This window comes from Falco rusticolus, chromosome 1 (assembly GCF_015220075.1).
Source record: "Falco rusticolus isolate bFalRus1 chromosome 1, bFalRus1.pri, whole genome shotgun sequence".
Classification (NCBI taxonomy): Eukaryota; Metazoa; Chordata; class Aves; order Falconiformes; family Falconidae; genus Falco; species Falco rusticolus.
This window is the reverse complement of record NC_051187.1, coordinates 44,644,690-44,670,187: the sequence shown is the minus strand read 5'-3', so window position 1 is coordinate 44,670,187 and position 25,498 is coordinate 44,644,690. Positions and strand designations below refer to the sequence as shown.

At 37.3% G+C, this 25,498-nt stretch overlaps 1 long non-coding RNA gene across 1 annotated transcript in view; it reads left to right on the top strand.

Moving 5' to 3' along the window:
• The window catches only part of LOC119143245, a 33,145-nt gene extending 13,765 nt beyond the window's left edge, over window positions 1-19,380 (top strand). Inside the window, exons 2-6 of the long non-coding RNA XR_005102636.1 lie at window positions 15,083-15,233; window positions 16,450-16,627; window positions 16,845-16,907; window positions 17,679-17,810; window positions 18,800-19,380. This is a non-coding gene — a long non-coding RNA (uncharacterized LOC119143245). The remainder of the gene's footprint in view (window positions 1-15,082; window positions 15,234-16,449; window positions 16,628-16,844; window positions 16,908-17,678; window positions 17,811-18,799) is intronic.
• The last annotated feature ends 6,118 nt before the right edge of the window (window positions 19,381-25,498 follow it).

Below are 25,498 nucleotides of genomic sequence, written 5' to 3'. Positions count from 1 at the left end.
AATGAAGCAATAGAACAATTTGCATCTGTGAAAGCAAAGGAAGACGAAAGATGTTATTCTTTACTTCCCATCAGCAGGTGATGTTCAGCCACCTCCCAGGAAGCAAAGCTTCATTTAGTACATGTAGTGGTTACTCCAGAAGAAAGACATCATAAATAATAAATGTCCCCCCTTCCTTCTCCTTTCTCTTAGTTTTTATATCTGAGCAGATCTCGTATGATACTGAATATCTGATCGGTCACTTTGGGTCAGCTATCCTGGCTATGTTCTCTTCCAAGAGTTTTCCCACACCTATCCTAGTGTGGGGTGTGGGAGGGGGAAGGCTGGAGAGACAGCCTTGATGCTGTGTGAGCACTGCTCAGCAGTGGTCAAAACACTGGTGTGTTATTGCCACCTTCCTAGCTGCCAACACAAGCACAACACTGTGAGGGCTGCTACGGGGCTCAGCCAGACCCAGTACAACTCTTAATAGCTATTTAATCAAGAGGGAAATCAGCGTACTTGAGTTGCTGACAGCATATTTCCATGACATCAGACTCCAATGCTCTAATACTTGCAGACGTATAGATGCGGTGCTTAGGGACATGGCTTAGTGGTGGACTTGGCAGTGCTGGGTTAATGGTTGGACATGACGATCTTAAAGGTTTTTTCCAACTTAAATGGTTCCATGATTCTGATTCTAAGTTTTACCTAGTGCAAGTGAGCTGGGTAGCCTGGGGGTAAATTTCTGTTTGAGCATTAGTAAGAAACTATTCTCATGATAGAAGAACCTCATGTCCACATGCACTGTGAAGACAAAAAAAAAATATCTGATTTTGAACTGTTCTTTAACATTACAGGCTTGTCTGTAGCTAACATCTAAACCCAAACCAGTCACCTAGCAGGTTTTAGATTTGACAGCCGCCTTTGAAATTTCTTCACAGGAATTTTCTTGGAAGAAAATAGATCTTTACTGACATGGATGCCTGGATTTCTGATGAATGTTTGTCAATACTATATGTTAACAACTTTGGCCAAAATAGACACACTATAAATTCCTTCTCTGATATATGATGAAGCACTTAATTTTAGTTTTATTCAGATTATCTTCAGAAAGCCTATATTTAAAGGAACATGTATTTAAAAATCATATTTATTTCAGCTCTGTGGAAGAGAATGGGGTTTCAGTTTTTGTGCGGTTTTTTTTTGTTTTTGTAATGGGATTATTTTCACATATATTGATTTAAGAAAGAAATCCTTTCCTAAATGTTCACCATTTCAATAATCACTCATGACTTCATATAATTGCTCATGAAAGCAAATAGATGGAAATTCCTAGACTTTGCAAGTAGGGAGGCCTATTTTCTTTGGAAAGAACATAAAGATAGTAAAGTCCAGGCCTCTATTTTTAACAGTACTGCTTTGCAGGTTGGATTCCTTTTGTTTTCTTATTCTTATGTAGCATTTTGAGCTGACAGGAATCTACGGGCACATAAATGGTCTAGGTTTTTCTATTGTTGTAAGCTTTCTGTTATGTGATACAACATTCCAAGAATTCCAATATATTTCAAACAAGTAGATTAACAAATTATTGTCATGCAGAATTGATATGTTTTATATCAGTGGGTTTGTGAATCAAAGCTATGCCCCTAACTCTGAAAGGTCAAATAAGAATTGCACTTTCTTTTGCCATTATAATAGGAATATAAAATTCAAAGTTACGTTTCTGTTAGCTTGACATTGAGGACTCAAATGACTCTGGGATAGGCTTGGTGTGACACAGAGTCTACAAAGTGTTCCCACCTTCTTTTTTCCAATAACAACTTCCTAACCTTTGTTTTGCTCTTATGCTTTTCCCAGATCTCTTGCATCAGCATGTAAATATCCTTTTGTTTTAAGGTCTTTGTCTCCTTGTAACTCGGGGTGGGGGCCCTCATTATTTCTGTCTGCAGTCTTTTGAAATTGATTTCTGTCTTTAAGAGGCATTGGAAACTGTATTTACTGGACTTTCTCTTCTGGAAACAGGTGAATGTAAATGTTTTGAATATAGTTCTAGGAACAAACATTGTTTTTTTTAAATGACTCCGTTCTTCTCTGAATATAAACCAGCCCTTTTTATGTTAGCTCTTTTGCATTTCTCTTGAGTAAACCTGATTTAATTTATGCTAAACATAATGGAACACCTGTGTGTGCTGGATAAAAACTAGAGTATATAATATTAGATAGAGAAATGTCGCATCATAAGTATTGAAAACAAGCAGCAGTGCTCCAGAGTGTCTTTTAGCCTTTTTGTTGTCATTTGGAATTAAGAAAGCTCTGAAAACAAAAATCTGTATGACAGCTTTAGCAGGTAATGAATGACCAGTAAAAAAAAAAAAAAAAAAAGTATAAAGAAAGATTTTTCTATGCTGTTTTGCCAAAGCATAAGATAATTTTTTACCTAGTTTCTCATGTTCTACTGTGAGACTCAATGAATAGAGCTAAAGCTGAAGAATTAAAGTAATTGGTTTCTGATTACTTTGTCAATCTGAGTAGTAGTAAATTGGAAATGTTCTGAACTGTTGCACTACCCATGTATCAGAGAAAGATTGTACCAGAGCCGTCTAATAGCGCTTGATTTTTCAACCAAGAAAATGATATGAGGCTTTTTTAAGAGTGCAATATTTGATATAATTCCATTTGAAAGATTCCTAATTCAGCTGGAATAGGAAGGGATGGGTGTAAGATCCAGCTACAAGTAGTGCTAATAGTGTAGTTTGAAGAAAGGCCTCAGCTTTAAATTTCTTTTTGGTGCTTTTTAACCCTCCTTTTTATCTTCTTCTTTTTTATTTTTTTTTCCTGTTCTATACTGTGTGTAATTATATTCTTACAATATCTATACAGGGGTATCAGAATATATAGTAGGAGAAATAATGTTGATGGGATAAAAATTCACAGCTTAAATATAAGATATCAGAACTTAAGAGGGGACCCCTTATTAACAAGGAAAGGAGCCTAACTTTCCTAATGTAACTGTGAGTCAATAATTTGATCTAGCCTGAGAGAAATCAAATATGACCCTACGACATATCACATGTGAAGTATCTTCATTGAAGATTGGGTACTACTACCCCTATTAAGCATATAATTAATAATTTCCACGTACTATTCATTTCTTAAGAAGAAAAAAAAGCCAAAAAAATCTGCCTGGATTATAGGGTGAAAAAACAAAGTAATGGAAAGCTGAGTTTGCAGATGAAGGTATAATTGCTTCTATAACTATTGCAGATGGAGTTATCATTGTTGCTATAACTACTGCAAATGGGTATACAATTCAGAGAGAAAACTGTATAAGGTAAGGAACAAAGACCACATCAAAGGAAATAAGCATAGCATGCAGGTGAACACGTGTAGGCTAAAAACTGCAGAAGGTTTCTAACCATCCGAGAGAGAGGTTATAGTTCCCAACAAGAGAAGTGAAGGCCAGAGAGGCTATTTGTTGTTAAGGTGAAGTTACACAAAGTTACAAAAGGCAGTATGTGGTGTGGTTGCCTGTACCAGAAGTTATCTGAGCACAATGCAAGGGAGGTGCCTTCTGGTCCTGTTGCAATAGGCCTATGTAATCCTCCAGGCTGCTGTGTGCTCCTGAAAAAGGTGGACGTTGTAATAACACGCAACAGATGCTAAACTTACAGAGACTTAACACTGCCAGGAGAACGAATGCAAGATGTGTTAAAATGAAGTGTTTCTTGCAGTGTGTTCTCAGCACTGGGGAAAGATATTACAATGAAAGATGAAGCTTTTCCAAGTATGTAGGTTGCAATTCAAACTATTTGATGTCTCCATTTTTCCCTCTTACTGCTGCTTTTGGGGTCCTGTTCTTGGTGGAGCTGGCTGATGATGTGATTCCTATCCACTGTTATGGTGAGCACGCAGACCATTGTGTGGGGGGAGAAAAAAATAAAAAAAACATTTTCACATAGGGAAAGGCTGTAATTGTATCTTTCCTTATCCTCTCACCCAGAGCAAAGTTTTATTGTTGACTCCAATGAGAAGCAGGTGGATACCAAGCTCAATAGAAGTGGGCTACATACATCTGCTTTGGAAAGGAATTAAAGGAAAGAGAACAGAATAGTGTTATAAACCACAAGCTGAAATATTGTTTGAGTGGGATCAATATGTGAGGCTGCTGGATTCAGCAATGCTAAAGAGAAACACTGAGATCTCACTTCCTAATTTTTTTTAGTTCACCATTCAGTTTACATCCAAGTAGTAGTAATGGGCTGATCAATTGCACTTGGAAAGATGGACAGAAATGAGCTGGCTTGCCCCAACTACAGCTGTAGGTGGTTGCAGCAATGAGAATAGGAATCTACTCAAAGGTCTGGGTGCTTTCACCATCTGGCCCTTTGGCTCCCTAATGTGCAACACATTGAGCATCTTTGTGAACCAGCTGGCAGACGTTTCTTTGGCTTCCACCTTCCTCACAGGAAGAGTCTGTCAGTTTGCAACAATGACAGGAAAATACAGAGCTATTCTCTAAAGCCATTAAGATGAGTTAGGACCATTCAGTTTCTAACATACTTCCCAGAGCTCTTGAAATGGGTTGTACTCCCTTGTACGGTTCAGCATATATTTTCAGCAGATACATTAAAACAATCCTGCAATGCAAAGCTGAGGCATAAAGAAAGGGTAGGTTTTCAAGTTATAACACAGAGCTGATGATGGACCTGGGGTGGGGGGGTGTTGGTTGGTTGGCTGGTTGTGTTTGGGGTTTTGTTTTTTTTTTTTTTGGTTGGTTGGTTTGGGTTGGGTTGGGTTGTTTTTTTCATTTCTGCCAGTAACTAAATGTATGACTCTGAGATAGACACTAAGGCCAAAATCCTCACAGCCTCTTCAGGCATCAAAAGAAATGATCTATTTTCAAGGTTCAGAGCATCTACAGCTCCAGTTAACATTAAGATGAGCAGCATGCTTTCAATTCCTCAGTAATAAACAAGAAATGCCTCATGGGGATATTATAAAGCTTAATTAGTTAAGAGTCAGATTTCCTTCTCTGCTCCCCCTTGCTTCTTCAAAGTAATTTTACAATCTGTCAAGAGATTCATAGATGGGAAATATATATTGCCAATAAAAATATACTATCTGAACTGAGAATCCAGATGACCTAGCTCGGAGTAAATGCTTGCTCCATCCTAGCTATGAAGAACATCATCAGACAACAATCCTGTTGTCTCTCACAGGGGACTAGTCTTTCAGATGCCGACAGGCTTGTCTGTAGTGCACACTGCATCATACTCCATCACTTCCAGCTCAGTGTGGACTCTGTGTAGTATTCAAATATCGTTGTCCTCATTTTACCATTGGGAAAAAAATTAACTGAATTGTCCAAATCAGACAAGTATTTTATGTCAGTCTAAAGGGCAGTTCTCTTCAACCTCATCTATGGTCCGTATAGAAAACTTTCTAATCAAAAGTAGTTCTGGTTTTAGAGGGTTTTTCAGGCCAAGACCAGTGTTTAAGTTTCACAAAACCTCTTCTGATGGTTCTTTATTGTGGTCTGTTTAACTAACCATCATGTCATTCACTTTATATACTTTGAAGATACAGTATACAAATTATTCTTCTCTTGGCATTAACTAAATACACAATGTAAACAAAAATTGGTTTTAGCTGTTAAGCTAAATCATAAATCAAATTGTTATGAAGTCTTGGAACATGGTAAAGGCATTGCCTAAAAGCAATGATCACCTGAAGAGGCTGGCATCATTCAGTGGATTTTAACTCATCAACATACAGAAGCAAGCAGAATATTAGAACTCATTAAAATTTTATTATGTCAAAATACCTATGTCTGTAATTCCCACTTAATAGTAACTTAAGATTTCTGTTGACCCTAGAGAATAAACTCTCTATCCAGTCTTCACGTTTGTGATAATAACGAATTTTACAGGCCCCACAATGTGCACACTTTAGCGGCTGATGCGCATTCAATACCTTGTGCTGCGTTACACCTCTCTGGAAAAAAGTCCCACACGCTGATGTTCTGTAAAATGAGTGAAAGGACAAAAGCAATGTGCCAGTATTCTATGTTTGTCTTAGAGAAATGTGCTGTCTTAATTGACGTGTGTTATGTAAGGAAGAAATTAAGAAAAAGTGTCCAAAGAAGTAGCAGTTCTCCATGATTCAGGTGCTCTGGCAGGCATGGCAGAGTATGAATGCATTTCGTGGGAGACCGATGTGACTTTCTGCACACCTGTTTAAATGGGCTGTGGCGTATTTATCAGAGGCTCATTTAAACAACTAAATGGGCTTGATACGATTACATTAGAACAAACTGAGAGTACTTAAAGGAAGAGAAGAGAGCTTTCCCTGTGACTTTCGGATAGATAATCTATTTGTTATACTGCAATGAAAAAATATGAAATATGCTTAATTCATCTACATCTGGACAGGGGTAGCTATAAAAAAAGGCTTTGGAGGCACTGAAATAAGAAACGCAGAAACACGTGGAAAAATAACTGTCATTCATACTGTCATCTTTCACCAAGGACTAAGTAAATCTGTTGTTACAGGGGCAAGTATTGTAGAGTATAAAAGATGAAGGCAATAATCCACAATCACAGCAGGACACACAGAGCTATTTATTATTGACCAAACCCACTCCCAAACAGAGCACCTATTTAATATTTTTTTTTAATTGATGAAGATTGCTCTCCTCAAGTCCTCTATCCTGTTTTGTTTGTTTGTTTTCTATGAAGCAGCAGGTCTGACTTCTTGTAGAATATTATTACCATAAAGTATTTAAAAAAAATTATCCACATTTTATAAAAATCAACAATTGTTGTATCTTCAGTTCACTTTTTCTGTTCGGTTTTTTTCAGTTATTCTAGAGATAAACATGTGATGACAGCTTCTATTTATTGAGTTCTCATTTCTGTCTTTACATGATAATTGAGGTGGTTGTGATGTATCTTTAGAAGACACGTTTGAGGTTCTCTCTCTTTCTCTGTGGTTTATGTATTTATGCTTTTTATTGTTGCTGTTGAGTCTCTTAAATGGGGTTAGTCTGTATGTAGTGGAAGTGTGTACACTATATGAGGAAATGCAGGCATTTTCAGGAGTATATATTTTTAAATCTGTTTCAGTCCACACTTTGCTTATAACTTTCTGCGGCTTCTTTATACATTGTATTTCCTAAACCCAAGAGATTCTCTACATTTGCTTAAATATGAAATAGTTTTGAAGTCCTAAAAACAAGGAGGTTGTGTGCAGATCTATACTTAGAATTTTCTGCAGTATGCCCAGTGAGGATGTTAACTGGAGCTCATTTATTTCTACTAGGACCTCCCCAAAAAATAATTAAAAAAAATCCACAGCACTTTCCCAAACTACTCATAGAAGAAAGATGCATCGCAACACATCCCACCAAAATCAAATCTCAGATTCTCCTGTTTGTGGAGACTCCATGACTGATGTACATGGCTTAAGGGGCTTATGCTGACAAATTATAGATAGACTAAGAACAGAGTAAAAGTAGCAGATATCAAGTTGAGAAACTGTTTTTGCTCACAATGTCAAGAGGTACTGGCAGTGGGGTGCTGTCTCATGCTTGCTTGGAGGGAACTATTTAGAATAGCCACGCACTTTCAATAAATTTCTTGTAAAGCACAACGCTTCTCACCTTTTAATTGGATGTAATTATTAGCTAGAAATGTGAAAAAATGAACAGCATTGTATACTACAGGAAATTTATAGAAATTGTTTGTCTACATAGAGAGTGGAAGGTAGTTTTAGGGGAAATAGGACAAATGTGCAAACAAATCATCTTAGAAGTGAAAGGAAAGGAAGGAGGTGTAATTGGTGCTTAGCCTCCAGCATGCTCTGCATTGTGCATGGGCCATGCTGAGAAATTTAACTGGAGGAAGCCAAAGGAGGGATATTCACACAGACTATGTCCTTATATTAAGACACAAGCCTCTGTAGCTTTTCTACATGGGGACAGAGAGAAGCAGGAATGCAGAGAAAGAGCAACAGCAGTCCTCCTTGAAAGCACAGTTTGGAGCAGCAGGATAATATATTCCCTGCTGCTGCCTAACTTGGGGCATAAACTAATCACAGAATAAGTAACGTGTTTATTTTAGCATGGTATTTTTGAAATGAGAATTGATCTTAAAGTTTTCAAGTGTGTTAAAACTATTGGTTTTCCTCTTGGAAAATGTTTCCTTCCCTTCACCTGTATATTTAATCACATGCATATAACTTGATACATATATTTACTATAATGCGTAGTGAATTTTAGTACAAATAGATACAATTACAGCTGGTAAATAATTGTCTACTGATAAAAGAATTTTATAAGAGCAAACATAGTTACTAGTGTACCCCTTCATTGAAGACAAGACAAAAGTACAATATAACCAGTCATAAAGTATGTAGAAAAGAAAGAATTTGTCATAAACCAGCACACATCTCTGGGGAAATGAGTTCTAATGCTTCATTTCATAATGGAGGATTTTTATCAGACTCTAAGTACTTGCAGTTAAATGGCAGCAGATCACTTTGCGTGGTTTCACTATGGTTAGATAATTGCGCCTCTGAAGCATACGACCCTGCTCACCGCTTGGGTACTATGAACTGAATTATACTAACTTCAATAGTAATTAACTTCACTGGAGAATGTATCAAATTTTTATACTTTCAAGAAAGTGAAGCAACTTCGATGTTTACAAAAAACCTTCCCAATACCTTTTAAATATCTTGTAAGCGTAAGAAGTTTGGCGCTACTAGAGAAATTAAGAGGAAGGCACCTCTCAGACTTTCTAAGAGATAAATTGTATAATGAAAGATAGGTGTTCCTTTTAACTTCTCAAGTAAGATATATTCCAAAAATCATTCCAGTTATTCCAGTAGCTTGCTGTTTTCATACAGCCAACAGAAGATTTCAAAAAATACTTTTCCTGACATCACAGGCTTGCTGAGCCAAGAAAATGTAAAAGAAGTAATAAAGATTCAGTTGAAAGGTCTTTTCAAGCTTTCTAGAGAAAAAGATTTGTATAACTTTTTTAATTTTTTTTTTAATTTTTTTAGGACATTATGTTATATGTTGACACAGGGGATTTAATAAACATGTTGACATTAAGAACAATTATAGAAGTAATGTGGAATACCATTCCACAATTTTCCACCACCCCCACCCCTGGCTCTATCTGTAATTTGTATCAACAAACACTCTACTACTGTCTCATAGCTTTTCAGTCTCTCTGCTTTCTCGGCACGCAACTTCCCTATAGACAGAAATTTATCCAAAGCTTTTTAGGACTGTATGAAGTTACAGTCTTAGAAAAAGAAATGTGCAACAAGATACCATCATCAAATTAAATGCTATAGAGATTCTTCAGATGTACTGAGTTCTCCCTCTAGTTAGGATCATACCACATTTGTTCTGATGTACCATTTCACAGTAGTAAAACTGTGTGTCCGTTCTCCAGGAAGGTATCGCCTGATTAGTAGGAAAATTGATGACCAAATTTTGGCAAAGGCCATTGAAAAAATTTGGTGTGAGTCGCGCAGCCTGCCAATCCCTCACCACAGAGGTGCATGCAGACATCCCTCTAATCCTAAACAGGATGCTGCAGCCCCCTTCTCCTTTCTTTTTACCCTTTAGAGAGATACCACAATATTTTGTTGTAAAAATAAAAGGCTAATCTCAGAAGTGTTTATATGTTTCAATAACATTCTGAATTTCACATAAAATTTCTCCTTGAAACAATTTACAAATTCATAAATCTAGGCCATAAGTCTGGCCACCACCACTGTGCAGCTGCCCAGCAGGCTGCTCAGTGCAGTTTACGCACAGCCTTTACTCTGATATGGCCGAGAGAAAAGGCACCTTGCAGCAGAGAGTACAGAAAAAGGGCAGCTGAGAAACTGCCTGTAGAGGTTTTAGTAAGTACCAATTGGTTATCTGACCCAACAACGGTATTGTTTGTTTGTGACATTATGTGTCTTTGGTACTTTTGCACCATCGTTTCATGTGGCTTCTGCAATGTCTGAGCTGGTAAGAAAGCCTTAGACGGGTGTCTGAGCTCTTAGCTATCTTCAGAAGGGCTAAGCTTGCCTCTCAGGTGAAGTTTGGAGACTGAAGAGAAGTTGGGAGCATCTGAATATGGATCGTCATGTTGTTCCATGTATAGTAAGTTACCACTTATGAAGGCTGAAAAGTCACATATATTTTATACTGTCTGCGGTCAGCTTATGGAATTATTAGAACAGTGTGTTAAACATGATTTTCAAAGTGATTTCAGTATGTTTTCCAATCTAAAGGTAAAAGAAAATGGGCTTATATTCTTTTAAGCATCTGGGAGAGATAAACACATATGCTTAGTGTACCTGAAAAAGCCATGCTGCCATAGCTGTTAAAAGAAAAATAGAAGGAGGATAATATGTGCACGTTTCCCTTGTAGAGTTACTGCCAAAATATATTTCTCTGCTTTTATCTGAGTCTCATTTAGCTGTGTAGTATACTCTTCTGTTCAAATTTAATGCTGCTTCTTTATAAAGTGATTTTTAGACTGCAGTCTGAAGTACTGACTGGAAACCCCAACAGAAGTAATAGAAATATTTTGGCAATTACACACCACATTTTAATCTTTTTTTTTACATTGCCATTTACCAAGTAACATTGTGACAAGCTGTTAACTGAGTTAAAGACATATGCTAATCCTGTTGTATTTAACACATTCATCTGTCATCACGTTCTGCTGTCATTTAATCCATTATATCATGTTTATAAAGTGAGTACAAATTTTCCATAAATATATATGTATTTTTCTATCAATGATATCTTTCAAGCCACTTAACCAGTCAGAATACATTGCCCTTATGTAATGGTGGTTTTTCCTAAGTGTTGCATATTCTGTTACCAATAAAGAAGTCAGCAGGTAATTAATGGAAGTTCATGTTATATTTAATTTATGTTCCACCAGGACAACTAAAGCTTTAGAGGCAGAAATATTTTTTATATTTATAAGTTATGATAAAACCAGTAACAATGACTTTATAAACTGATTGTTAAAGTTAGCTATGTTAGCCTCATAAAATAGACCTGTGAGGCAGCTGTTTCTTAATACATAGTCCTTTTCCTATGTCCTAGAAAAATAAGTCTAGAAATGTTATTTGCAGGAAAATTAATGTAAATGTAATTCACATCTATGGATATATTGACTAAAAATATCAAGTTAAACATTTAATTCTACTCAGACCTGCCTAAAAAATTATTTCAATAATAAATAAGAATTCAAGATTTTAACCTATTTTCCAAAAATACTTTTCCATTTTCTTCTCTTCAAAATTTGCTTGAGTACAGTCAATAAAACATCTTAGTGCAAAAGAACTAAATGACTGTCATAGCAACAATAAAACAAAAAATTGTAATATTTTACAGATGTAAAGGTCTAATATTGTTCTCTCACCCAATATATCTGTTTGCATATTTGTTATATTCATTTTTATGGAATAAATAATGGTATTTCAGGTTTAGCACCTTAGAAATTCACTCATTTTGAGAACGGACAGCACACTTCTAATAAGATTTACAGCTGTGGTTTACATTTTTTCAGAAAAAATCTGTCATCACAGAGACAATTCAGACTTTAAACTTAGGGGGTATTCCAATGATTCCTTAAATAACATGGAGTACATTATTGGAAAATATGATTGTGCTGTTATTCTAAAACAATATTAATCATCGATGCCAGAATTTCACAAAAGCTGGAGAATGGATTATGGTGTACAGGATTTGTGGAGCTCTGATATATTGATAGTTGTTTATGACACATTTATATCATGAAAGAGAGAGATTTGACAAGGCTATTATTACACACAGACATAAGTTGTGATTATCAATATTTAGTTAGAGAGACATGCACATTTAAGAGAAACCACATTTCATTACAATACAGACATATGTTCAAAACTTCCTGTCTTAATTTTTCAAGTGGAATAAGAAGAGTATTTAAAGAAAGTCAGTCCTTTTAAACTTCTGATTCCAGTTGAAGGGTTTATTGATTAAATACTAATGAATGGAATTAATAGGGATATGTTTTAAAATCAGTGCATTATTTTTCTTAAAAAAAAAATAATCACTTTTTGAGCTTCTGATGTTCTGCCAAGGTTCCAATGCTGTCACTAGATTCCTTATTCACTTAATTATTGTACTTTAGTTAGTAGAATTTCATAGGTTATGTTTCTCAGAGTTCAAAAGTTTATTCTGGCAATAAACTGTCATTATAGCTAACACTGAAAACTGAATTTCTCCATTTATACTAAAGTTTTCTACTTTTTTTTCTCTGTATATTGTAGACAATGAAATATATATAGACAGGCAATGCAATTTTTTTTCCATGTCACAATGAATAATTCCATTCCAATGCTGATTCAACTTGTTTTTTCAAATGAACATATTTTTCAACATGAAACATATTGGTAATGGAAGCAATCGTTTTTTAATCATTAAAATCTATGAACACAGCTGAGCTCTAACTATTTAAGTTATCACTTCAAAGCATTAAGCAGGTGAAATATATAAGAAATATGATCTTTCCAAGGAGACTAGAAAACCCCAAGAGATTCACAGCATGTCTCACTAGGGTCACTGGGAAAGTTTATACTAAATATGTTTTAAAAGTTCTTCCTTATCTATATGGTATTTAGTACCAACTGTTTAAAATAAGTACAGGAAACAGAAAAGGCATTTACAATCATGGAGGATGATACAAAATGCTTTCTCTGATGCTCTTGCACTGCTAAGAGCACAAGACTATCACTTCAATGTTCCATTATTTCTACATTACACTAAAGCACATTCTTAAGCAATCATAGATAAAATTTGTCAAATAATACTTCTTTTTCCCAGTTAAAGCTTCAATTTCCAACATTAATTTTATGCTAAAAACCCCACAAAACTTATTTTTAACTTATGAGGAATAATATATCATTATATGCATTTGAAAGCTTAAACAAGAACCCCATGACCCTCCCCACAAATGATGAGATCTGATATAAGCATAATACTGAAAATCACTTTTTGTTTTTCAGATGCATTTGTTGATAACAAGGTCCCTAATAATTGATCACAATCTTAAGAAAACTTTTAGGTTTGTCCCTGATTTACTGTAAGACCATCATGTTGTTAGACAAAACCCAAAGAGATATTGTGGTCATACAGATGGAATCATAAACACCTTATGACTGTCAGTCATAAAGACTGACAAACCGATTCCTTAAATTTTCCACTTTCCATTCCTCTTCAGTCTGGACTCAGTCATGTAGGTGATACTGTCTACAAGAAAACAAAACAGATATTCAGTAACTAACAGTTTTCTTTGATACCTCCCTACGAATGGCACAGATAAGAAAGAAGTACAATTTTGGGCTCCTCTCTTCAAAAGAGACTGAGGTGCTGGAGAGTGTCCAGGGACGGGCGGCGAGGCTGGTGGGGGGTCTGGAGCACAAGTCTTGTCAGGGGCGGCTGAGGGAACCGGGGTGTTCAGCCTGGAGAAAAAGGAGGCTCGGGGGGGCCTCATTGCTGCCTACAGCTGCCTGAGAGGGGGTTGTAGGCACGTGGGGGTCAGTCTCTCCTCCCAGGTAACAAGTGACAGGACAGGAGGAAATGGCCTCAAGTTGCACCAGGGGAGGGTTAGATTGGACGTTAGGAAAAATTTCTTCACTGAAAGTGTGGTCAAGCACTGGAACAGGCTGCCCAGGGAAGTGCTTGAGTCACCATCCCTGGAGGTATCTAAAAGATGGGTAGATGTGGCACTTAGGGAAACAGTTCAGTGGTGAACTTGGCAGCACTAGTTTTATGTTTGGACACAATGATCTTAAATTATTTTTCAACCTAAATGATTCTATGAGTCTATACAGTCTAATTGATTCAGCACTGAAAGGCAGGAACAGAAATGAAATTATTTTTGTGTCTCTTACTGTGAAATAGGTGGAAGTTATTTTAGTCTTTTTATGGTACACAATCATTCTATAAAAATCTATTAAATCTTTAGATTTGAAATATTTAGAAATTCAGAGCAACAACAGTTCAGGCCTATTGCTCTGTAGTTGGTATGAATTACATGTGAATGCTTGCCAACTTGTGCATTTCCGCCGACATAGAAAAGATAAACATTAGAAAGTGCTTTCTGTATCTCATCAAACAAGGATGACCATTCTTCCCCAGTGCAGAGGAGTCGAGCTGTTAATGTCAGGCTGAGTCACATATTTACCCAATGCCAACTCAGTTTGAAGCCCCACTGACAGATGAATTAAATTAGCCACCACCTGCAGGTTTAATTTAATGGTTCCATCTTGCTTTCTACAGCTACCTGAAATGAGGTTGTAGGCGGGGGGGGATGGGGGGTTAGGTCCCTTCTCCCAAGTAACCAATCATAGGACAAGATGAAAGGGACTCAAGTTACTTCAGGAGAGTTTTAGATTGGATATTTGGAATTTTTTTTCACTGAAAAAGTGGTCAAGCACTGGAACAGGTTGTCCAGGAAGTGGTTGAGTCACCATCCCTGGTGGTCAAAAATGCATAGATGAAGTGCTTAACAACATGGTTTAGTGGTGGACTTGGCAGCCCGAGGTTAATGGTTGGACTTGATGATCTCAAAGGTCTTTTCCAACCTAAATGATTCTATGATTCTGTGATTCTAGGTAAACAAAATCATTAGAACTACACTAAGTTTCTTGTTCTGTACAAGCTTTTGTACAGATTTGAACTTGAACTCACTGTACCAGTTTCTTCAATACTGAGTATTCACGTATTTTTCTTGTACAGTTTAAAAAACGTAGAGAGTAATGCAATTTATTCCAGTAGATGTATTTCTGTTATCCAAACTTTCTCCATGATTTTCACAGTAGAACTCTCCCCTCAAATCCTACTATTCATTTCATCTTATTGTAAGCACCTGCCCAGCTAATGGTATATATTTGATATATGTGTATATGTATACACACCTATATGTATGTACATAAATGTCCATATAACTCATTTTAAAAACCAATGTATAACTTATTTCTGGTTTTCTCTCCTTATTGTCATTTATTCTTTACCCATTTTGCCAATCAGCAAGCTATTCTGTTTCACTGCTGCTCTTAGAGACAAATCTACAGCCATTTGTTACACAAAAGGAGAGTTACAGATCTCTTCCCTCAGCTCTGACCCTGGGCCAGTTCTGCCAGACAACTGGACAGCAGCACAGAGGTTTCTGAGGCATCAGGTAAGGGAAGAAAGAGCTCCTGTGCAGTCATGGAAAGTCACACGAGGGAGTCTGATCTGTGTCATTTTACCTGTTTCAACATAAATCATACATTCTTTATCCAACAGCATTTAAATAATATAGAATACATTTTCTCTTTCTGTACTTGCTAGAAAAACCTTAATTTAATATCTATTGTTTAAACCATAAGTAGGGATCTGCACAGAAACCAGGATACTGTATGAACATCTTTTTATGGGTTTTCTCCACATTTTATGGAAAACAGAGGGGGAAAGGGAAGCGTGTTCACTACCTTTTCCAACGCCTCCTTCCACATTCAATAGAGATAAGAAAAAGCACTAATCACCTGTTTTGCTGACTGACCTTCTATCTGAATGCCATACCTCATGTACTTTTCTTTTGCCAATATATTAAAATGAATTGATGTGCAACTTAAACATGATAATAGATGTGCATGTAAATGTTCTGAATCCTACAAACACTGTGATCTGCACTATTTTCAACCTTCCATTCTGCTTGGGATCTCAAGTGTCTCAGCATCATATGTGTGTTTAGAAAAGAAATTTTAACAAGTTTCCTTAGTAATTGGAACCTCTGCAATTCCCACAGTAATTGGGATCTCTGGGCTGGTAATGCATTTACAGATAGAAAATAAGTAGGGCATAACTGAAAAAGACTGTGAAAATTAATACAGTGCAGTAAAAGGCAAACTCATGTATACATCTCCTCCCCTCAACTCTGCTTGCTTTGAAGTTGTCAAAAGAATTTATAGCTCCTTCCTCTGATCCTGTCATTCCTTCCCTCTGAATTCCCTCTACTATACCAAAGGCCGTCTTTCCTCCTTGCCTTTCAGTCTCAGTCCTCCCCAATACTCACTAAGCTGCTAGCTAAAAATGGTGTTCTTATTTTACTTGCCCACTAGATAGTTCTGTCCATCCTCCCACGCTGTCCTTTGTGGCTGGGAAACCATCTTGATAATGAAATATAAAACCACTTGCTTTCTTTCTGTAAAATTATTTTAAAATTCCACTTAACTGCAATGTATCCAGTAAGCAAGTAATGAGTAGACAGGTGGTGAACAAAGACGTTTACCTTTATGTATTTAATAAAAAGACAACGAAATGTGTCTAAGGGGAAAGAGAAACATGTAAATTGTTAAAAAGCCCCATGTATTTCTATGTGAAAATCTTCTCACATTTTACTTCATTTCCTCCAGGTTGACAGAAAGTAGCACATAATATGCACTTTGTTCATGGATTCTTTTGAAGATGAGAAACCCAGCAGTAAATCTTCAGTTTCAAATAGCCATTTTTTCTGGCGTATTTTGCAGAAAGCAGTGCCATTTGCTTACATGCCTTGTGTGCATCCAGCCGCAGGTGACCCTGCCACCACAGGTATGTGATGACACACCTTTCTTCAGTTCCTGATAACGCACAAGCAGTCCCTGGGGTCGCTGCTGGGAACCTCTGGCTGCTTGGTGATTACTTGTGTTGTAAAACAGACTTACTCCTGACCTGCTTGCAAAACCAAACAGGCTGCTTTCTGGTCAGGGAAGAAAAATACCCAACTTCTTTTCCCCATTTGCCCATTTGCTTTTCTCTTTCTTGCCAGCACAGGCGGACTGCTTGGTTTTCTTGAAACAGCCCACTAACGAGAACACAGAAAAAATACTCAGTGAGTATCTGTAGAAAAACAGCAGTTCTTCTGGTTTTAACCACACAAGCCTATGCCTGATCCACTGCAGTGAGGTCTGTCTGCTCTCTAGAAGGTTATTCTCTTTCCTTGTTAAGAATTATAGCCACATATTAAAGCACAATAAAGACAAACACTTCAGGCAAAGCCATATATGTAAAGCCTGCTGTTTCTAAGTCCTTATTTTAGCATTTTTAAGTTTTCACTTGTCATCCCAGATTTTTTTAACAGAAAACAAATATCTGAGAATGCTGTCCTTAATAAAAATAGATTAATTATATTTTCTTGATAATTAAGAAGGTTATTTATGAAAGAAAACGATAGAGATTAATCCAATCATGCCAATAAATGATTGCTCATAATAAATATACCCTGCTAATGATAAATATACTGAACAACAAATAATTTTGAAGTTATTGTTAAGAAAGTTTTTCACTGTAAGGTTGTAATATTTTTGTTTTAAAATTATATCATCTGTCTTGGAATAGGAATACTGAATAGTAGAGAAAGAAAGGATATTGTGGAATTACAAAGGAAATCTAGAAGTGGATATTAATGGGCTGTAAAAATACTGTTATAGTGGTTCTTATTTTTATTTTGTTTCCCATGAATCCCAGGGTAGTATTTTCAGATATAACTAATTTTCCACAAATATCAATATAGGGTTTGTTACTGATATTAAACGGAAACAGGCCTGCCAAGTCCTGTTGTAAAAATAATTGTTCAATGGCATTTTTTCTGCTTCCTTGTTAGATCAGACACGCCACAGGTTAAGTGAGGGCACCCCAAAGAGGAGTGCAGAGGTGTAGGTACCACATGGAGGGCTTGCAATAGTGGAGATCTGTGCTCTTCATCCTGGAAAAGGTCACAGGACCTTATTTACTGGTGAGTGCCATCCTGGTGGGTTCTCGGGCAGATCTGGTTATTTGGTTGTTGTTCCTTATTAGAAATGTCAGGCCAGCATCAAACTGCTCCAAAAGTCAGGGAACTGATCTGCTGCAGTTTGGCCCTCCAACCAAGAGGTGACTTGGCTTTTACTTCTTCCTTGTTTACCTTATTCCATACTTTTACATGTGTAGAATAAGCAAAGACTAGCTCCAGCTGCACCCTCTCACATCATGATCCCTTACCAGGAATATTAAATAGTATTTACCTGTTCTAGCCAGTGTGCTTGCTGGCAGAAACCTGTAAAAGAAGGGTTTCCTGAAGTTTATAGAGTCATGCACTACATGCAAAGATGATGAACTGCACTTTGTGTTAGCAGGCTGGGGAAGTGGTGGGAAGTCATCAGGACTGAGGTGTAGACTGCAGCCCATGGGTAGGGCAAAGTAATCCCAAGGACTTGTTCCCTTGGTGTTCCTCATTAACTTCTGTGATGCCGTGGGGCACACTCAAAAGCTGTGGCAAATTATGGCCAGGGAATTTTGGCCCAAAGGTGCTGAAGACAGTGTTGTTGCCTAGGTACTGGATGTGACACCTGTGTCCCCTGGCCCCTTTCTGCCTGAGATAGCTTCCACAGGGGCTTCAGGCAAGCTCTTCCTGGAGTTACTTAGCACTTGGATAAGGATTGCAGAATTTTGTGTGAAACAGTAACCGCAGGCAAATGGTTTGCATTTGGTTAGGCAAAAAGGCTACTTATTTCAACAAGCCATGGCAAAATATAGATTACTTTTTTCTCTTTACATAGTATTTTCATGCATATATTGCTGAATGCCATTGTAATATAGCATTCAGTAAGTTTATTCCAGGAAGTGAGAGCAAGTTTTTGCAATATTCCTCACTTACATAGAGGAAACAGTCAAAATCACATCTCTGGAAGAATTTTCTGGTAGCAAAATGATCTTTCCATTGAATCTTTTTTATCACCCCTGTAGGATAATTTCAGTTTAAAAAAGCCTCATTTCCTGATGCAGTACTCAAATTTTGGTCATATTCTGGATTCTGCCTTGGGACAATAGACTCTAATGTAGGAACAGAACTCAACAGATCAATGTTTTCTAGGGCAACAGTGGGAACCTTGGCTGAGTTGGGCAGTGAAGGACCTGCTGCTCCAAGGCTGGCATGAACAGACTTTGCAGGTCAGTGACCTCTAGGCTTGCAGAAGAAAGCCTCAGCCCTGCTGAAAAATGCTGTGGGGTGAAGTCATCTGATTTTGGGGTAGCTGATGAATGAAACTGTTTCTGCAGACATTTTCCCTGGCTGTGGGACTAGCAGGGAAGTGAGGAACCTGAGCATTCAGCTCACAACAGCCTCACCAGAAGTGAAGACTGTTGTTAGTTCATCTTTTTGCCAGAAAGGAAAGAACAACATGCTTATCTTCAAAAACAGCCTGTGAGTCATATGCTTCAGCTCAGTATCCCCAAGACAAAATTTTCTGGAGATAGTTTGGTTTTCTATTGTACATTACCCTGTCAGAGAAAAAAAAAAAAAAATTTCTGCAGTTATATTCTGACTATCCCTGCCTGATACACAACAGTTATTTTACTTTGTTCTCTACTTTTACAGAGTTCTATAAGAGTTAATTATAAACATCTTGAAGTCCGTATACTGTCATTTGAAAATGCAATCTTTTTTTTTTTTTTTGTGGCACTCATTCCGATAACAAGACATAAAATACTAACAGTCTGAGCAGTTTCCAATTGCTTTCTTGGCTTTAAAATCATGTTTTTAATTTCCGAGTATGGGGAAGAAAACAAGTGAAAGGCAAGTTGAAGTTTAAAAAACCCCAAAAAGTCAAGGAAGCCATAAGAGGATCCTGATGTAATTATTCTGACATTTTCTGCCTCATAATCTATTATCACCTTCTACTGGGTGTTCATTCACCTCTTGCAACTTGAATATGTCCTTGAGGTTTGTAGCTTTATCTAGATGCCAGTCTGCCAATTCTGTGCTCTTTAAAGTGGAAAGTCTTAAAACACTGTTTTTCATTTATGCTAAGAGCTGAGCTGCATGGGGAGTAAAAGTCAGGTGGAAAACAGAGCTTTAAAGGATATGAAAGAGTAGAATTGCCTTTGATTTGACACTAAAAATTAGGGCTTGAGCTCTGTATGGTCTGGGATTCATGGTAGGGGTATGGGCCATGGGGTTCAGGCCAAAAGAATAAAAGTAAGCTTTTTGTTCCTGAAAAAGTTATGTAGTAGAAAAAGAAAATACATATTGTGTTTGCTTTCAGCTTTCTGAGGAGCTCCATCCTGACCGAGCAGCAGTGGGAGCAGAGGCACAAACCAGCCATGAGGCTGCGGGCTGGGAGACCTCCTGCAGCCTGGGTGTCGGGGGGCGTCCTGCCAAACCAGGAAAGGGCTGCACAGGCTGTACTGGTCCTTGCTGGCTCCCTGGCAGTCTGGCCTTTGAAACAGCTGCTTTCCTCAGTGGCTGACTTAGCTGAAAAATCGAATGGCCCCATACTGAGCTGAGACTGCTTACAGGCAAATTATAAACAGGTTTATCAAGCAGAGCACAGCCTGATTAATAAAATTATATTACTGTTACAGGTCCTGTTTCCAGAGTCTGAGTTGCATTAAAATTCAGAGGACATGTCTTGGGGCTGCTATCAATGATATAAATTGGAATACTTCTGTAGAGGCTGTTTGTAGGCTGAAATTTAGAATATCGTTCTGATTTTTTTAACCTACAGAAAGGTCAGTAATGACTTTGAGGTTACTGATATACACACCTAAATTCAACTCTTACTACCTTCCTTCTCCCCCTACCCTCTGCCCCTTAAAAGCTTATCTTTGTCTTGACAAGGGTATGTTTAAGTTGTTTTCATTCTTACAGGCTTATTGCAAAAGCCTGATTATTGTCATTTGACATATGCAGAGAGGTCAGTCAGTGTTTTATCTTTCTTCATTAGAAACACTTCTTTTTCCTACGGTTGTCATCTAGCAGTCATAAAGAAAATGGGCATGAGCATTTACTCATACTCAAGCAGTACCTGGAATGGAAGGCAGCTCTCTCAGACATTACTGATCTTAAACCAGCCTTGTAGAGTTAAATAAATGAAAAGGGTCAAATATTTCAGCACTTTATATTTCATTTAAATAATCTTCCAAAATGGCTTTCTTTACTATATCTAAACTACTGACTCAATTTTCCTGTTCAGCAGTAATAAATGAAAACGTAAATGTGAAGTGTTACACGTTCAAACATGCATGCATGCAGTGACCATGTGAAATCAGCTGTTCCCACCACTTAGTACAGAGCAGTAGCTCATTGAAACACAGCATTACTTTGGACACATAAATGGAAGAATCCAGTACAGATACCATTAAAGACAATTTTAAAACACCTTATATTGAGGTATGGGTTATGTACACAGCTCTGGAGATAGTTAAAAGACGTGTAGATGCGGTGTTTAGGGACATCGTTTAGTGGTGGACTTGGCAGTGCTGGGTTAACGGTTGGATTTGATGATCTTGAAGTTCTTTCCAAAGTAAAAAGTTCTGTGATTATACATGCACAATCATGTGAAAATATATGTAGACATCATTGTCTTGTACATGTAATATGCAACATAACACTTATTTTCTGGAGCTCTGAATGTATGACTGCCTGCATTCACCCAGTTTTTACCTCCTCCTTTTTGCTGCAGCCTCTGATCCAGCACTGCTTCACTTCTAATGTTACAGTGATCAGATGAACCTCACAAAAAACATGCTTGAAGAGTAAAATTGGGCAAGTACATAGAAAGTCAGAGATGTTTTCTTTATTCATTTTCCACATGCAGTTTGTTCAAATTTGGGGTGTAGGGAAATAAATATATGGTCTGTAACCTCAGTGTTTAGAAAGCTAAGTAAATCAAGCTTGATTGTAGACTAAGCTATAACCTTTCACTTGCATTCTCTTGGCAAAAAATGCCACAAAATCATTTATAAGATTCAGGTTCACTGGAAGAATTTCTTAACTTACAATATCTATCTGAACTACTGTGGCAAAAAAAAAAAAAATAATCTGGCAGACTCAAAACCTACAGTTTGTTTCCTTAATTTGAGATGTTACTTCATTTAAAATTTACTTTGATTTCTTATAGGAAACATTTATTTGGATTTGTTGAAACATTTGGTAGATAAACTAATTTCTATTTTTCTTTCCGTGGTCTTTGTCAGATTTTTTATCTTAGTTGTTCAATTTCCAATTACATAGATGATAAAAAGCATTTCTTTGAGAAAAATGTCTTATTTGAATGAGCACAGTATTATGTATAAAATCTGTAGACTGTATATGATGGAGTACAAAAGGAGATAGTAGGGAAATAATACTGGATGAAATTCAATAAATTTTGTTGTACTGGGTCGCATGAACTCTGCCAAAACAGAATTCTAAAGAGGAGAAATGGAAAGAAAAGTGGAGAAGAAAAGCAAAAAGAGTCAGCAGTGCTGTAACACATATTGACGGAATGAAGAGTGTACACTGACTTTTGTCATGTTCGTAGGCAGGAGCTGAAACTGAGAGCTGGCTTGAACAGCCAGGCTAGCACACAGAACATACACTAGTTACACGGTAGGAGGGTGGCCGGGCTCCTTATTCCTGTGTTTCTGTACACCAAAAAGTTTTTTGAAATCAGGGAACATGCAAATAACCTTGACTGGTGCCGTCATGTCCCAGTGACCTAGATTTTTTCTGTTTGCTTTGATTCTTGCATCCTGCTGAGTTGTTACCCTTCCCAGCATACTGCAAATCAGTAAGTATTGGTTAAGCCAGTTAAGTATTTTGCAAATACCATTTGCGACAAGACAGAATCAGACCCTCAAATCTGCCAGGGTAATGGGGAGCAATTTGCTCAGAGTTCTCAAAGGACTGATGCTGTGACTAATTCTTAATACTTTCCTACTTTGATTGCCAAAGTCCTTATCTTCTGATTGACCTCACTGAACCACCACAGTTACTTGCTGCTTTAATTAAAGGCAGTTTTAAGTGGCCCTCTGTAGACCGGATCTGCACTAGATAGAAGTTGATATGACAGACCTGTCTTGATCTGGTATATCATGAACATCACTTGAGGATCCGTTGGCTTTGAGTTGGACACAGTCATACTGCTCCGGTAAGCGCGACTAAGACAAGAGGACCATTTATGTAAGTGAAGGATGCAGGAGATGCATCTCTGATTAGCAGGCCCACCGTAGAGGTAACTTCTGTGGTTTTGTTGATGTTATTTTCTCTGAAAAGTCTTATATACTTGCTGCTGTGCACATTAACCATGTATATGTGAGCACGTGAAAGAATCGTATCTGTTGCTAATAATGGCTCCTTTGTCTCTTAAGTAAAACTGCGAACTTGTATGATCACAGTGGCTAATGCAGATAAAAAAAAGGCTCAACAGCCAAGAGTAAGGGACTCTCTCTAAATCAGATAAGTCTTAAGTAATTTGTAGGAGCACAGAATAACTACAAGTTATTTTTAGGATATGTCAGACTATTGTATAAATATTTATATACCCACAGTCTCTTATCTCCTGTAAGAGTTTCCGGGGTCACTATTAAAAGCTAACAGGGAGGATGACTGCAGGAAGCCCTTTGGCTTTACTTCTAGTAGATCTGGTGTGACTATCAAGGTGCAAAAGAGGTGAAACCTGATCTCGGCCAAGTAGGAACTTCTGAGCTCAGTGAACAAATGCCTGGGCCAGCATGCTGCAGGTCCTGCCCCATAAATTAACAAAGACAGCCCGACAGGGATGGTAGAAAGTCTGCTGGGGGTCAAAGAGAAAGGTACAACAGAATAGGGGCAACTTGCTGAACAGGGGAATCATATGCTGACTGCAGATGTTGGTCTCTACTCCTTGACATCTGGCTGTTAGAGAAGTGCAGTCAATGCCAGAGCTCCATCACCAAAGAAGCCAGGGAGAGGAGAAGGTCCTGGTACATTTTGGCAAGAACCAACAGAGACCCCAAGGCTGTTTCAGGCCAGGGAAACAGAAAGCCAGAGAGGGTGTTGATTTCAGGTAGCAAGCACCACAGAGATCTCAGGGAATGCCATTTCATCTGCACTATCTATCACCCTCCTCAGACAGGCTCTCCTGAATTTGAGAGAAAAAAGGTAGAAAAACAATTTAATAATCAGCACTTACTAGTAACCTTAAGATTGTCCTTACCTACATGCTATTTCTTTGATTATATTTTTAAATTCATTCCTTTCTTTGAATTAGTTTTATTCACATTTATTTATCTTTTATGTCAGTGATATGTCAAAGGCTGACTTCAATATATAGAAAGAGTGAGTCCTCACAGAACAGTTCACTAGATATGCCAAGAACCATAATAAAATATTTTGCACAATGCCACGAGTACTGCCTTTAAATGGACATCCATCCTTAAAAAGATCACAGGCTGGAAACATCTTCAATATTTGCTATAAGCAGAAGGCAGAAGCTTGAGCAATTTCTCACTGGAAGTCAGAAGATGCTTGAAATTTGCATTACTTGTCTGGATGATTGTCCATTGACACAGCCTGACATTTATTTCTTAGACAATCTCTGAAAACAAACTCCTCAGAAACACAAATGTTTTATGGCAATGTAACAATCAATAATGAATGCTAAGTATGTAGGTTATTTTGTTATTTAGTTTGAAAGAGAAAAATGAACACTCATTCAGCATGGATCACAATTAGAGATGGGCTGAATAATCACATCTCTTAACAGCAGCAAACCCATGGTTGTCAGGAGAAATTATTGTTAACTCTTTTTCTCTCTGCTTTGCCCCATCTCTGTTGCTGTCTGATTTTCTTGCCAGTTCTGTCCTCTGAACACTGTGAAACAAAAGGTATAATTTTCTCAAAACTCCACATCACCCTTCAATTCAAACTTAAAATCTTAACTTTCCATGCCCATTTTCAAACAATTTCATTGTCAAAATTAGTGTACTTGTGAAGAAAAGAGAGCCGATGAAAACAAACTAACGAAAAAAAAAACAAAAACAAGACTAGTATTTCTAGGAGAGTGGACTGGTATTGGTTGATTTGTGATACAAATTTATGTTCAGTGTGATCTTTTTTTCTCTGTTTGCTTTTTTATCCTGTTCAAAAGTTTTGCATCTATGGTAAAGCTAGTAAATTTGGAGAATAATGAGAAGCAAAGAAGTGAGAATTGGTAGAGTAAGAATAAAAAGCTCTGATTCAGCACATTCACACTCTAAGCTGAGATGTGAAAATTCACAGGGAAATTATTTTGACACAAATCTTCAAGAGAACTTGGAATTTTTAAATGCATATATAATGCTTAGGCTATATTTATACATCAAAAGCGAACCCCCCATATTTAATACAATTTGCAGGTCAACACTTGGGAAAGCAAACATTATTTTCTATGCTGCTTCATATTCAGCCCTTAGTTTTGTCTGTTTTTATTGAAGATGTTAATGACTTTAAGCACCAGAATTTAATACATGGGTACAATGAACAGTATAAGCAAATTAGCATATTTAGAAGTATGTGTATATTGTAAGTTAAAGCTATAATGATTGTGCAGTAGCAGTCTGAGGCTAAATCTTCTTTTATTATACTTGGTGCTCAACAGATGAGACTACTTCATAGCAAGCAAGCCTCTGCAGCTATTACTTCATTTCAGTGGGCAAACTCAT